Genomic DNA, 12,993 nt, shown 5'->3' with positions numbered 1-12,993 from the left:
GTCACCCAGGCTGGAGTGCAGTGGTGCCATCTCAGCGTGCTGTAAACTCTGCCTCCCAGGTTCAAGTGCTTCTTCTGCCTCTATGGCCAGGCTGGTCTTGAACTCCTGACCTCAGGTGATCCACCTGCCTCAGCCTCCCAAAGTGCTGGGATTACAGGCGTGAGCCACCATGCCCGGCCCCATTATTCATTTAACCAGTATCTATTGAGCACATTGGGTGTGGTGGAGGATGAACTGAAGGGGAGAGAGGAAGCCTCCTCCTGCCACTATGTTTTCAAGTTGTCCTAATACTCCACCATGACACGCAGGCTTGTGGGTCCCAGAGCTCCAGAAGCATCTCCCGACCACAACATCCTGACCCAGATTCTACTGAAAAATACGCGAGTCTAGGAGAGCCATCTCTGACACTTCCCTTCTTTTGAACGGCTGATCTGTCAGTCATGGGGAGCCCTTATGAAAGTGCAGTGTGTTTTGTGAAATTTGAGGTTGATCAAAGAATACCATTAAACTTTGTTAAGAAATCTACATATTAATGACATATGCAGTAGGGTGGAGGTGGGGAAATTCCCAAATACCTTTTAGGAATTATCTCAGAAGGAGGTAATAGTCAGAACTCTTGGTTGTCAGTGACAGAAACTCGTCTTACTAGTCTGGAGTGGAAAAGGGATCATGTTTTTCTCTGCATTCCCCAACCCCAACCCCAAGCAGATCCTGAAAGAGGGACAGGATTGCAAGTGGATTATTTAGGAGATGATTCCAGGGATCACCAATAGGGGAGTGAGGAATTGATTCATGGAAAGGCAGGAGGCCACACAGGGGGCTTCAATGAGCAGCTTACCACTCCAGGCAACTAAGATTTGACCCCACTGGGGACCTCTGGGAGGTGATGTGGAATACATTTCAAAGTTGTTCCATCCAGGGGGCAAAGATATTGAAACATTTAGAGCCTGGCTCCCATCCGTCACTGGCTGTGGACTGGTCCCTGGGCATCAACTCTCTGGCTTTGCTTTCTTCTTCTTCTTTCTTTCTTTTTTTTTGAGACATAGTCTTGCTCTGTCACCCAGGCTGGACTGCAATGGCATGATCTCGGCTCACTGCAACATCTGCCTCCCAGGTTCAAACGATTCTCTTGCCTCGTATTCCTGAGTAGCTGGGATTACAGGTGCCTGCCACCATGCCTCACTAATTTTTTTTATTTTTTGTAGAGACGGGGTTTTGCCATGTTGGTCAGGCTGGTCTCGAACTCCAGACCTCTTGATCCACCTGCCTCAGCCTCCCATTGTTGGGATTACAGGAGTGAGCCCCTGCGCCTGGCTTCTGTGGCTTTTCTGACATACTCTATGCCTGACTTTGAGAAAGCCCTCAGGTGAAAGTCTTGGTTGTATGCAGTAGCAAGCATGTACTAGAATGATGAAAACCAAGGGGCTTACCACAAGATCTCTCTCTCTATCTCTGTCTCTAGCTTTGTCTGCATACTGGCTTAATGTCTTCTTACTCAAGCCTTTTCTCCATAAGGCGGGAAACGTGGCCACAAAAGCTCCTGTATTTCTCACTACACACAATTCCTGTCATCACAGAGAATGATTAACTTGGTCTAGTTTCAGTTTCGAAAAATATTCAAGGAAAGAATTCTGATTGGCCAATTTAGGTCAGATGCTCATCCCTGAACCAATCAACTGAGGACAGAGGGGTGGAGTCATTTGAGAACATGGCAGCCCCCATGAGAGCCACATGACTGGAGTAGGAAGTGTGAGTCTCTATAGAGGAGAGGGCTGCTAGGCTGAAAAGGCAATAGATGTCTGCAGTGAAAGGAATAGATCAGGAGATACATTCTGTTAAACCTGTTAATTATTTGAAAAAAAGAGAAACTTTCAATATACTGTCACAGTATATGTGAGCCGGTGGCTCACGCCTATAATCCCTGCACTTTGGGAGGTTAAGGTGGGCAGATCAGAGGTCAGGAGTTCGAGACCAACCTGACCAACATGGTGAAACCACGTCTTGTGCACCTGTAATCCCATCTACTCAGGAGGCTGAGGCAGGAGAATTGCTTGAACCAGGGAGGCGGAGGTTTCTGTGAGCTGAGATCATGCCACTGCCCTCCAGCCTGGGCAACAGAGTGAGACTCCTCAAAAAAAAAAAAAAAAAAAAGTTACATTGTAGTTCCCTCAGCATGATTTATCAGAAAGGAAAAACTTACAATATGCGTATTTCCTATGCACAGGCTACTGCTATGAATTGAAATTCTTAAATTCCAAAGATTAATTAAAATGTTTCTCAAGACACATAAACTGTTAGAATCTGCTTATAATGAGGCTGAAGTTGAGTAAGAAGAGAACTGGCATTTAGGACACTAATTTTCTTCTGTCGAGTACTGTCAAGTTTTGGTTCTGCCTGGAAGTAGATGCACCTCAAGGGAGGGTTGCATGTAAAGCTGTGTGTGTGTGTGTGTGTGGTAGTTTCCAAAGATGGGTACAACTTTCTGCAAATGCTCGTGCAGTATAATTGAACCAATCTTTCCTTTAAGAGGTAGAGTTTATACTCCTCTACAAGAATCTGGGCTGCCTATGACTTGCTTTGGCCAGTGGAATGCTGCCAAAGTGATGGTGAACAACTTCTAGCCGTGAAAGGAAAATAAACCTTGGGGCCTCAAGATCAGTAAGCTAGGCTGGGCTCGGTGGCTCACGTCTGCAATCCCAGCACTTTGGGAAGCTGAGGCGGGCAGATCACCTGAGGTCAGGAGTTCAAGACCAGCCTGGCCAACATGACAAAACCCCGTCTCTACTAAAAAATATGAAAATTAGCCAGGCGTGGTGGCAGGCGCCTGTAATCCCAGCTACTTGGGAGGCTGAGGCAGGGAAATTGTTTGAACCCTGGAGTTGGAGATTGCAGTGAGCCGAGATCGTACCACTGCACTCCAGCCTGGGCAACAGAGCGAGACTCTGTCCCCCCTCCCAAAAAAAAGTTACTAAGCTAAAGAGAAAAGTCAAGCTGGGAACTGCTTAGGGGAAACCTGCCTCCCATTCTATTCAGTCACCCCTTTGCTCACTGAGATAAACGTATATGTGATTGCCTCATTTGGAGAGGCTAATCAAGAACTCAAAAGAATGCAACCATTTGTCTCTTAACTACCTATGAGCTGGAAACCCCTTCCCTTTGTCTCACCTTCACCTTCACCTGGAGTTGTCCCGCCTTTCCAGACTGAACCAATGTATATCTTACACATATTGATTGATGTTTCATGTCTCTCTAAAATGTATCAAACCAAGCTGTGTCCCTACCACCTTAAGCACATATTGTCAGGACCTCCCGAGGCTGTGTCACAGGCATGCGTCCTCAACCTTGGCAAAACGAACTTTCTGAATTAACTGAGACCTCAGATTTCTGGGGTGCAAATAATCTTAGGCCTTGAGAGCCCTCTCGTAGTTTCTATATTTTTGCCCTCTTGGATGCTGGCACCAAGCAAACCTTGGCTATCCTGCTTAAAGGGACATTTGGAGAGGGGTTCTGGAGGGCAAGGGGCCACATGGAGGAAAACAAGGTTCCCCGGCTGACAACCAGCACCAACTGACAGGCACATGCATGAGGCCGTCCTGGATGCTCCGCCCAGCTGGCCCTCCAGCTGCAGGTAGCCACACAAATGAGCCCAGGTTAAACCAGCCAGGAAGTCCCCATGCAACTCACAGGGTCCTGAGCAATAATGGCTTGTGGTGGTTTAAAGTTTCTAATTTTAGGTGCAATACGTAACTGAAACAACCCACAAGGGTGTGAGCCTGTGGAGGGTGCATTTCCCACCTGCTGAAGCTTCTCATTTCCCAGGATCCAATCCAGATAAGACTCCTGTTCTCAGTGTCCTTGATGGAAATGGCAATGAACTTTTGCAGATTGGACCATCTCGGGAATCCCAAAGATCGGAAACTATTTTCTTTCTCAGAATCTTCCACACAGTATTGAGCCTTAGGAATTTCTAAGAAGGATCTGGAATGAAAAGAAAAATCTTTTGAAAAGGTATTTGTATAGCTTCACTTCAGCAAGATTCATGGTGGGTATTAGACTAAGTGCTGGTATTAAGCCAAACCATGTTCTTCAAAGACTCATCTGGCCTCAAGATTGGCAGGATCAGAGTGGCCTCCCAGGATCTATCCCATCCTCAGAAGAGTTGGTTCAACTGGCATGTACCCAGATCTCTTTGAGCTACGATGATACTCCCTTGAGCCAAAGGCTGCCACATCACATCTCCTTTAAGTCCCCCTAAGTACGACCCCAGAAGTATTGACAAAATAGTGCTATTCCTGAAGATTTCAGGAGGACATAAATGAAGAGATTAAACTGCAAGGTACCAAAACTTCCATCTTTGCTAAAGACCCTCATCCAGGCTGGGCACGGTGACTCACGCCTGTAATCCCAGCAATTTGGGAGGCCAAGGCGGGTGGATCACCTGAGGTCGGGAGTTCAAGACCAGCCTGACCAACATGGAGAAACCCCATCTTTACCAAAAATACACAATTAGCCGGGCGTGGTGGCACATGCCTGTGTTCCCAGCTACTAAGGAGGCTGAGGCAGGAGAATCGCTTCAACCTGGGAGATGTAAGTTGCGGTGAGCTGAGATCGTGCTATTGCACTCCAGCCTGGGCAACAAGATTAAATCTCCATCTCAAAAACCAACAAACAAAAAGCTCTTATCCAATGGTCATGCCACTCTGTCTGGCCATGTAATTTCTCCTCCTGGCTTTCTGTAGCAACAGCCTTCTGGGGAACCTCACTCTGCCTTTCAAAACCCCTTCACCTTGTACCCTTCATCAGCAAAGTACTTAGCTCAACATGTATGCCTCTGGGGGTACTCATCCACATGCCATTTCAGGATATTTCCAGCAACATCATCTTCACTACCTCAGGATGGCATTTTAGAGTGGATTGCATGCCTGCTGGATGTGTTGTACTTGAACGAGTTAGAGAAAATGCCACACTTTGAGACAAATTGTCTGTTCATTTAGCCGACGGCTAAGAAATGGCTAACGTTTTAAGTTCTCTCGGCCTCGAAGAAGGGGATAGATTTTCTTTTATACTTTGGTTTAGAAAGGGGAGGGGGGTCTAGTTAAAACAATTTTACAGAAGTAGGCAAAAAAGTTAAAAGGATAAATTGTTGCAGGAAAGTAAAGAATTCTAGTTCTAGGGGCTTTAAGACTATTATGAGGTGATAAAAGCGGGGCTTTGGGCGCTATCAATTGGACGAATTCCTGGGAACTGCGGATATTGCTCGCCACAGTATCTTATCAGTTAATTGCATTCTTCGATGTGCTGGGAGTCAGCTTGCACAAGTTAAGTCCTTGAGGAAGGGGCTGCCAGTGAAAGAGCCAAGATGGAGTCTCTCTGGCTCTCTTAGCTAAGGGAGAGTCAATTCAGATGGAAACAATGCTAGGTGATTCAAAGAAAGGGAGAGTCTAAGAACAGGGTTAGTAAAAATAAGGTTGGGCATTACATTCCTCACTTGTGTTTTTGGGGAATCAAATCGTTGATTTTTCAGTTATAACAAGGGGGTTATATTGAGTCTTAAGATACATAAGTTTGACAGAAGCTATGCGTTGTTTTACAAAATTAAGAAACTAATTTAATATACAAGGTCCAAAAATTAAAACTTAATAGTAGGACGGGGAGGGGGTCTGTCTAACTTAGTAATTAGAATAGTTAGCTCTGGGTTCTAGTTGAACATGTTTTGATACTGGGGGATGTTATTTTCTTGTTCTTGTTGGCGCTTATCTAGATTTTCTTGCACATTCTGGAGTGTATCTTTTATGACTAAGAATGGTGGAGGAAGAGTTAAATCAACTTTGTCAGGGTGTTTCTGGAACATAGGGTTACTTAGATCAGTTAAAGGCCTGATTGGCTTGGGTGGGCTTTATGAGACTAGGGTTTTTTTTGGATGGTGAACATAGACTTAACATTAAATCCTGGGATATAAAATCTTAATCTTCATGACATGCCATGATACTATTGAGTTAAATTAAGGTCATGGCCAGTTATAGTAAGAGGATTACAATTTTTTCTAGTATATAATTTAGGATGAGAAGCATGACTTATGGAAAGAGTTGAAGATCTGGTTGATCTTTTAGAGTAGGTGGCTAAAGTTACACATGTCTAATCAGGGCAGAAAAACTGATAAGTATCTTGACAGCTAGCATCAGGGTGATTTCCAGGACAGAGGTAAAAGTCAATATTTTGGAGTCTTTTTTCTGCACTTTTGGAGCTTCTACACTTAGTTTGGCTGTTGGAGTGTCTGAATCTTGCTGAAAGGTCGACACTTCCTGCTCCTGGAACTGGCAGATTGTGTTGCTTTTCATGGGTATGGGCTGGCTTTGGGAACAGTACAAATAAGTCAACTGCAAAGGAGACTTCCTTGGAGGTACTGGCCTTCTAAGTGGTGTTTGCAAATACACGTCCTGTTGTGAAAGAGGTGAGGAGAAAGGAGTAGGAAGGCACAGAGGATGTAACGGGCAAAAACAAATAAGTGGGGTAGATAAAAAGAATGAATCTAATGGCTTCACCTAACTTAGGTGCAGTTTTAAGGGGACTGACTTAGACCTGGCGACTTATGTTTTTAGCTGGGCTCTTTTGGCCTTTTTGATGCGGGAGTGATGAATGTAAGCAGGAATGCCGTCTACTTTCAGAGCACTTGGCATCGTGAGGATGCCGGTGTGAGGTCTTTTCTAAGCAGGAGTGAGTCTTTCTTTTTGGAACTTTTTAACAAACACTAGGTCTCCTGGCTGGAACGAATGGCAGGACTTTGGTCAGGAATTGGATTGGGATGGGCTCCTGGAACAAGTGTCAGGAGAATATCTTGTACCTGTTGGAGAGACTTTAGGTACTGTAATCAATTAGTTGGTGATATTTCTGCTAATTTGGCATCTATTAGCTTAGGCAAGATAGGCGGTGCCTTATTATACATGATTTCAAAAGGTGAGAAATTAGCCTGGTAAGGGGTGCACCTTACTTTAAGTAGGGCTAAAGGAAGGAGATTTACTTAATTTACACTGATTTTTTAAGATTAATTTTGTAAGAGTGTTTTTTAGGGTGTGGTTCATGCGTTCTACTTGCCTGGAGCTCTGGGGTTGATAGGCACAATGAAGCTTCTATTAAATGTTTAACGCCTTACTGACTGACTGAGCTATAGGCGAGGTGAAGGCTGCTCTATTATCAGACTTTATGGCAGCAGGCAGCCTATATTGAGGGATGATTTCATTGAGTAAAAACTTAACTACTATGTTGGTGGTTTCATTTTCGGTAGCAAATGCCTTAGTCTATCTGGAGAGGGTGTCTACTAGTACTAGAAGGTATGTGTACTTAGCCTGGTGTGGTTTGACTTCCGTAAAGTCAATTTCTTACTTTTTTCTTGGCGACTTTTTTCAGAGACAGTGGCCTGGACTGGGTTTAGGACTTTGTTTGGCATTTACTTGGGCGCAGGTTGTGCACTGGAGAGCTCCTTAATTTGTTAGGCTTTGAAGATGGGGGATCTTAAAATGGCTCTGGAGGAGCTGAGGTAGCTTTGCTCTTCTTAAATGGGTGGTAGACTGTACGTAACTGATTAAAGTTTCTTTAAGAGTTCAGGGTATGAAGATTCTAGAGTCAGGAAGAATCTACTAACTTTCCTGATTTTTATTGGCTCTCAGATCCGAAGCCCGTTGTTGTTGTTGTTGTTGTTGTTGTTGTTGTTGTTGTTGTTGTTGTTGAGTATACGGGATTGTCAGGCAGATCTGGCTGTGGAAAGGAGACTGTGGGCAGCAAGTTTAGAGGCGTGACTGAAAGTCTCGCTGCGACCTGAGCTGCTGAATCAGCTTTCTGATTACTATGGGCAACGGCCGTGTTTTCTTTTTGATGTCCTTTGCGGTGGATCACAGCTACCTGCTGAGGTGAGTAGCCTGCTTTCCTGGTAGATGGCTTTATGTACATGCACAGTAGCAAAGGCGTACTTGCTGTCAGTGTAAATGTTAATACGTTTATTCTTACTTTATTGGAGAGCCTGAGTGAGGGCGATCAATTCAGCCTTTTGTGCTGAGGTGTTTGCTGGTAAACCTTGAGCTTATAACCCATGTGTCTCCGTGGTAACAGCTGCACTGGCTCTTCATATTTCCTGCTTGAGGAAGCTGCTACTGTCTGTGAACATGGCAGCATCTGCCTTTTCTAGGGGCACAGCTTGAAGATAAGATAGGCCAGTTTCGATAGTTTCTAACAGTTCTTGACAGTCATGAGCAGGAATAGTGGAATCTGAGTCAGGAAGTAGTGTAGCTGGATTGAAACACTTTGTGGAAGAGAAAGTCAAATGAGGCTGATCTAACAGTAAACTTCGATACTGCAAGATGCGAGCATTTGACATCTATTTGCCAGAAGCATTTTGTAGTAAGGTCTTTACGGAATGAGGAGCTGTAAGGGTTAAATTTTGGCTTAGAGTTAACTTATCTTCTTCTTGGGCCAGGCTTGCTGTAGCCGCTACGGCTCACAGACAACTTGGTCATCTAGAGGCCACAGGATCTCGCCTCTTAGACAAATAGGCCACTGGGCGGCTTTAGGGTCTTAGAGTCTGAGTGAGCACGACTTTAGCAACTCCTTGGCTTTTATGGAGATATTAGGGAGGGCTAAAGCAGGGGCTTCAGTTAATGCTAAATTAATGGGCTATTTCATTCCATACTTCTTGGATAGCTGCCACTAAAATTTTTGTCTGTCTTTTGAATGCTTTACAGCGGCCTTTTCAGCTGCCTGTGTTGCTTGTTTTTGTTTTTTAAGCTTTTGATTATCAAAAACTTTTTGGGCTATTTCTAAAAGCTGACTGATATTTATTCTAGAAAATCTTTTTAGTTTTTGGAGGTTCTTTTTAATATCTTAGGCTGCCTGAGCCACAAATGCTAAATTAAGAGCAAGGCTATTTTCGGGAGCTGCCGGGTCAAAAGGGGTGTAAATCCGATAAGCCTCCTGGAGGCGCTCTAAAAACGTTTTGGTGACTTATCGGGCCTTTGGACAACGTCGGTCGTCTTAGACAAGTTTATGGGTTTCTGAGAGGCTCTTTCAATGGGTTTCTGACAGGAGATACCGGTGAAAATCGTCTAAAGCTCTCTTTCTACTTGAGGAATGTGAGTCCTGGTTAGGCCGGGTAGAGGGAAAGACATCCTCAAGGAGGTCTCTAGCTTCTTCTTCCGGTCCATTGGCTGATGTGAGGAAGTAGTTTTTGGCTTCTTTTTGGATACGTTCCTTCTTTTCAGAGGTGAAAAGGGTTAAAAGCAGCTGTTGGCAATCATCTTAGGTGGGCGGGTGGGTCCGGAGTACAGACTCTGTCAGAGAGGTCAAAGCCTGGGGCTTTTCAGAGAAGGGAGGATTATGGGTTTTCTAATTATATAAGTCAGAAGTAGAAAAAGGGACACAAACTAAGAAGGGTGCTGAGCGCTCGTCACTTGGAGGGACTTGTGCCTCTCTCAGTGGTAGTAGAGGGGCTACTTCTTCCTACCACGGTCATGATTGAGAGGCAATGGGTGGCGAGCCTACAGGGGACGTCGTCGAGGAGACATGGTATAACTTTAAGGGAGAAGGCTGGTTGTAAGGCGGTGGGACTGGGTGAGGGAGACCCCCTCTTCTTCAGAGGGAGGCAGTACAGGGGAGCTGAACCGGCTGAGGGTCGAGGCGAAAACGCGGTCTGGCTTAGGAGGACCTTGGAGGTAGAATCATGAATGGCGCATGAATGGAGCCATGGAGAGTGGATCCTGACTAAACGTAGCTAATGTAGGGAAACTGATCAGGGTGGCTAGGAGTTTCTGTAACAACCTGCCACACAGCTTGAACAATTGTGAGGTTCAATGACCCTTCAGGGGTCACTTGACTTTAAACTTTGGCCATTTTATTTTGCACAGTGTCTGGATCTTGCCTTTTTTAAGGCGGACTTTATAATCCTCTGAACTGAGAGAAAAATTCTGCAGCATACATTGGAGAGGGCTTTAACTTTACAAGGCTGGGAGGAAGTGTTTCTTATTTTATTTTATTTTTTTGAAGGCAATTTAATAAGATATGAGCATAGATATTAAACTTAGCATGGACAGAGAAACTTATTTCTTGGGGGACTGGCGTAGTGAAAGAACAGAATCAATATGACTAGAAAGAGCAGAAAAACTTACAACAGCTAATACTACTTGCTACATTGCTGTAGCTTTAAGATTGAGGGAGGAGGACTAGAGCCAGCCTGAGATCTTCTGGGTCAGTTTGATCTAGGCATTCTTCTTCTTCTTCTAGATCTGTACTTTAAATACTTTTGGTGTCTTTATGACTTAAACGCAAATAGCTTAAACTTAGCTTTTACTTTTAAGGGTTTAAAGAGTAAGAGCAGAGCCAAGTCCTGGAGACGGTAAACTTGCTGTCGCACCGTAAAACGAGATGTGCGGGATAGGGGGCAGGGACAAGGCGGAAAAGGACTACTCGGATCATTTTTAAGATTGGACAGTAGCCACAGAGGAACAGAGTAAGAATCTAAATGAAGTAAAGCAGTACGGGCGTACATTTCTTTACACAGTGTTCTACTTAAGGGCACTGGAAAAGTTACAGAATGACAAGAGAGGTGAGCAAGGAAATCTGCAGGGTGGCTGTTTTGAACTCACTACTGGTTTAACTTAGAGGAGGTCTAATCACTTGGACGTGGAGTATGACGATCTAAATACTTACAACTTTCATGGTGCTAGAAATCTTAATCAGGCAAATGTTTTTCACACTTGCTCTTGTAACAACACTTGACTTGCTTCTGGCAGAAAAGACAAGACTGTGGTGGCCAGCCTAAAAGATTGATGAGAAATTTAACCTCCTGTGACAAAAAATCAGCACTAAGGACTTAGAAGAAGTTTTTACTTAGACGTCTTGGGCAATATCAACGTCTTGACATGCAAAACTTTGACAACTACTAACAAGACAATAGACACTGAACAGAACAATCAATATAAAACAAACAATTGACTTTAGGGCATGTAAACAGTTATGACAATTTCTTTCTTTGTTTTTTTTTTTTTTTAGACAGACAAGGGGCGGGTTTCCTGTGATGGGATCAGTCAGGTGCCTGCCTGGCCGCTCCCCCTGAGGGGACTTGGGCTCCTCTTAGCATTGGCAGGCCGGTATAAACTTCCGGCTCAGATCAAGCTATGCCTGATGCTGCCTTAAGCCTTATGAGGTCGCCACAGAACCGCAGGTGAGGGCCCACTTGAACTCCGTAGCTTTCGCGGTGGAGCTACAAACTGCAGGACAAGCGCAAGCCCTTGTCATCCCTCATTCATTCATTATTCACACAGAGTATATAACAGTTTTTTTTTTCTTTCTTGGAGATTCTTCAAGAAACTTGAATAAGAGAAAGATGAGAGATAGAAAAAGAGAGACAGAGAGTGACCGGTCTGCCAGAAACCAGGACTCAGTCCTCCAGCATCCTGGGATGTGAACTGAGTCAAAGGAGGGCCCCTGTCAGGGCCACTTCCCTCCTAGAAAGAAACACAGAGGTGCCTAACAGAAAACCAGGGCTCTACCTTCTAGCGTCCTAGAGAAACAGGTAGAGTGGAAAGAGGGACACCCTCATCAGGGCCGCTTCCCTCTTACTAGAACTGAAGTCAAATCTGACCTACGTGACCTCAGGGTCAGAAGTCGAGGACTCAGAGGTGGAATTTTTATGGGCACCCACACGGTTGTCGATAAGCTCTCCTCTGGAAGACGGTCACCTTTCGAGGACCTGAAAATTTTTTTTTAGGTGGCACCCCCCTACAAGCCGGCCGTGAGCCCAGAGGGAGCCCGGGTCTCGCCTGATGGCGTTTCTCGCTGGGGCCTCCAAGTGTTGTACTTGAATGAGTTAGAGAAAATGCCACACTTTCACATGAATTAAGAGTCTGCTTATTTAGCTGGTGGCCAAGAAATGGCTAACTCTTAAAGTTCTCTTGGCCCCGAAGAAGGGGCTAGATTTTCTTTTATACTTCAGTTTAGAAAGGGGAAACGGGTCTAGTTAAAAGAATTTTACAGAAGTAAAGTAGGCAAAAAAGTTAAAAGGATAAATTGTTACAGGAGAGTAAACAGTTCTAGGTCTAAGGACTTTAAGACTATTACAAAGTGATAGACGTGGGGCTTTAGACATTATCAATCGGACAAATTCCTGGGAACTGCGGATATTGCTCGCCCCGCAGTATCTTATCAGTTAATTGCATTCTTCGATGTGCTAAGAGTCAGCTTGCACAAGTTAAGTCCTTGAGGAAGGGGCTGCCAGTGAAAAAGCCAAGATAAAAGCTGTCCCCGGTGTTAGAGGTGGGGCCTGATGGGAAGAGATTGGATCATGGGGGTGGATTTCTCATGAATGATTTAGCATCATCCTTTTGGTCCTGTCCTTGCAATAGTGAGTGAGTTCTTGCAAGATCAGGTTGTTTACGAGTGTGTAGCACCTCCCTCCTTACTCTCTTGCTCCCGCTTCACCTTCTGCCATCATTGTAAGTTTCCTGAGGCCTCCACAGAAGCTCAGCAGATGTCAGTGTCATGCTCCCTGTATAGCCTACAAAACTGTGAGCCAATTAAACCTCTTTTCTTTATATATTGCCCAGTCTCAGGTATTTCTTTATAGCATGAGAGCAGCCAAATCCAGCAGCCATAGACAATATGTAGCAAATGTGCATGGCTGGGTTTCAATAAAACTTTATTGACAAACACATCTGCAAGCAGGTCAGATTTGGCCCATGGGCCATAGTGTCCCAGCGTCTGCTCTGGAATATTCTGTTCAGCCTGGATGGACATCTCTAGGTTTTTTTTTTTTTTTTTTGAGACAAAGTCTCACTCTTGCCCAGGCTGGAGTGCAGTGGTGCAATCTTTGCTCACCACAACCTGTGCCTCCTGTGTTCAAGCAATTCTCCTGCCTCAGCCTCCCAAGTAGCTGGGATTACAGGCACCTGCCACCACACCTGGCTAATTTTTGTATTTTTAGTAGAGATGTGGTTTCACTATGTTGCCCTG

General features: G+C 44.7%; 1 protein-coding gene across 28 annotated transcripts in view; it reads left to right on the top strand.

The window, feature by feature from the left end:
- Positions 1–12,993, top strand: part of LOC117977895 (uncharacterized) — a 196,460-nt gene that overhangs the window by 144,909 nt on the left and 38,558 nt on the right. The window contains exon 4 of one of the 28 annotated variants that reach the window (XR_008623071.2): positions 11,035–11,456. The exons of the other annotated variants lie outside the window; for them this stretch is intronic. The gene's annotated coding sequence lies outside the window, so the exon portion shown is untranslated. Of the gene's footprint in view, positions 1–11,034; positions 11,457–12,993 lie in introns of those variants that run through there. 28 annotated transcript variants of the gene reach the window in all.

Source organism: Pan paniscus, chromosome 7, assembly GCF_029289425.2.
Source record: "Pan paniscus chromosome 7, NHGRI_mPanPan1-v2.0_pri, whole genome shotgun sequence".
NCBI lineage: Eukaryota > Metazoa > Chordata > Mammalia > Primates > Hominidae > Pan > Pan paniscus.
The sequence above is the reverse complement of the archived record's forward strand: the minus strand, read 5'-3'. Positions and strand labels throughout refer to the sequence as shown.